The sequence below is a fragment of the Penaeus monodon genome, chromosome 5 (genome assembly GCF_015228065.2).
Source record: "Penaeus monodon isolate SGIC_2016 chromosome 5, NSTDA_Pmon_1, whole genome shotgun sequence".
Classification (NCBI taxonomy): domain Eukaryota; kingdom Metazoa; phylum Arthropoda; class Malacostraca; order Decapoda; family Penaeidae; genus Penaeus; species Penaeus monodon.
Genome location: NC_051390.1, coordinates 31193494 through 31196383, shown reverse-complemented (window position 1 = coordinate 31196383; position 2890 = coordinate 31193494).

Sequence of the window (2890 nt, the reverse complement as noted above, 5' to 3'; positions counted from 1 at the left end):
GCCCGGCGTTGGAATCTTAAACAGGAGGAAAATTTAAAGTTATTGGTCATGTGATGAAAGTAAAATTTTGAAAAAGGACTTGTGCAGGGATGGGGATGGGAAACAGAGGAAGAGGCAAACCGAAGGGAAAACTGAGCGACAAATCAAAGATATTTGCGGGGGACGATGGTACAAGTGGGAAAAAAAGCATAAGATCGAGTTTTGTGGGAAGGGTGGGGGGAGGTCCCTGGCTGCTCAAACATAGCAACCGCTATTTATTTATATGTATATAATCTATTTAACATTGTATATAACAAATAAATAATATAGATGATGCTTATATTTGTATATTTAATAAATAACACACAAATTATGGAAAAATTTATCTAAAATTTAAAATGTTTCAGTAAAAGGGGAAAATCAGGATTTCCGAAATCCCTAAAATTTTCAGTAAATTTGAAATCCGGTTTTACTCGGGGGTTTATGAATTTTCTGAAAAATCCAGGAAATTCATGAAACCCTTTAACTAGGAGGTCGGGATTTTTTAAATTACGTTTCGCCTTTTCCAATGTGGAAAGTGTGTGGAGCAGGGTTTAAATTTTAACCCGCAATAATGTCCTTTAAAAACATTAAAAGAACTGCGTCACAAAAAGGTTTTCGGGTTAAAACTATTTGAAAATCCTTTAAATTTTTGTTTTGTTTCTAATAAAAAAAAAAAAAAAATGACAACAGGGACTATAACATTTATTTTATTCATAAAAGCATACATTTTTTTTATTTAAGAGCATAATTTGTTTTTTTTAAGATATACATTTGTTTTTTCATAAGAGCTACTAATTGCTTAAACATAAAAATTTATCACTGATATCGGATACTGAGGGTTTTCAAAAATCAGCATTTATTAGCACAGTTGACATTCCTGGACCCAGAGTTTAATTTTGCTTTAGCTTTGAAACCTTAAATCGTTAGTTGAACATTTCTTTAGACCCCCTTAGTTGCATCTAGTGAAACCTGACCAACCGGCAGTATACAAAACAGCTTTCGAAATGACACTACAGTATCCCGATTTACGTATCTTCTGTCAAAAAAAATGCTGGGGGGAGAGGGCAAACTGGTTTCTAGAATACACCCTTTAGAAACCCCATTCACAGCGTCTTTTACTGGGCTTGTCCAAATTTAAAACTGAAATAACACCCCGGGGGGTTTTCCCCGGATCTCCTCACCACGCCCAGCTGGAATTGGGCAGCACCCTTGTCACCAGGGTCACTAATTTAAAAGCTAAGCTGGTGTTCCACTTAGTTTTTGAATTTTGGTCTTGGTGATTTAAAGTATTAAGGGTTTGAACAAAGGCATCAGCAGAAAATTCCCCAGTGCTTTATGGTCATAGATATTTTTGTCACTTGTAGCCTTCGCTGGTCCTGAAACCCGTAGAACTTCACAGAACCTATTGTTGTTTTGTATATCTTCTGACATAACTGCAGAGATCATCCTTACTCTCCCAACCTTGAGGGGCAACTTCCCTGGTAAAGTGAAGAAGTAGGCCCCAAATCTGGGTTCACAAAAAAACATAGCAGAGTTGGAGAGCACTTTTTCCTGAAAAGGTGAGCAGCATTTTTTTGAAACTAAAAACCCCGTACCAAGACCAGTCTTAAATTTTTGTCCGGGGAAACCAGGGGAATAACATATCCTTAAAGTCACCCTTTACCGTTTCCAAAACCCCCTTGGAAGACGAGGTTCCCGAACCCGGGAAACTTTGGGCCCTATTTTTTTTTGCTCAGTAATCACCTGGATGTGAATAAGGCCCTTTCACTTGAAAAATGAGGGGCCCCTGGGAAAGGAAAAAATCACAACTGGGAAAGGGAACCTCGCAGACGTTTTTTTGGGAAAAGGGCAAAAATGCAGAAATTTTGGGGAGATGGTCTTGGTACACCCCGATCCATTTAAAAATTTGGGGTGGGGCATTGATTGCATACAATAAAATCAAACCAAAAAAACCCCGGGGCTTGTCTTTTCTTTTTTTCTGACACTCAACCCCAAATTTTAAAAGCCAAGGGCCTTTGTTGGAGTTTTTCATATTTTCGTTGTAACTCCTTAAACATGCGGTCCCGCCCCAGTCTTGTAGCAATATGAAAAGTTTTTATGACGTCAAAAATTTCAAAGTTTCATAATACAGGGGGGGCTCATCTGCATTTTTCCGTTTTTTATAAGCTTTTCCACGTCACCGCATTGGACGACTTCATATCTGGAAAGAAATAGAATGCATTAATTCAGTAAAACTATAAGTACCACTACTGTTTTAGAACAAATATTATTCTTATTTGCTCCATAATTTTAAAGTCAGTGGCTAGGGTTTGAGGCAGAAGTTACTACAAAGAAATACGAACCGTCGATTGATGTCATATGACATGCTTACAAAACATATCTGTCAATCTGCATGAAACTGTCAAACATTATGTGAGCTAGTTAAAACAATGATGATTTTAATCCTTACAGTGCTGACTTATTTTCGTGAAAAATGGATCAGTATTACTTGTAGTCTCTGTTACCCCATGTTCTGGCTCCTTCTGCAGCCAGAAATACTGGTCACAGTCATCAAACGGAATTTAATAACAAATGCTACATAAGTGTCACGCTTGGGATTTCTTGCTGACATTACCTCTAGGTTTGGATTGGTGCTCTGTCAGAGAAACTTTCTCTGTTATCTGACAGTAACCATAAAAGTAACACCAATAATTAACAGTGTATCATATAGTTAATAAAAACTAATTATATCTTAGGGATTTACAACAAATAAATAAAATAACTTACTTGGACAGAAGATAATAGTCACTTCTGTAGAAAGTGTAAAGATCTATGATGTATCTCTTTAGCCCTCGCTTTTGTCAGTCATGACAAGTGACTCGTACATGAT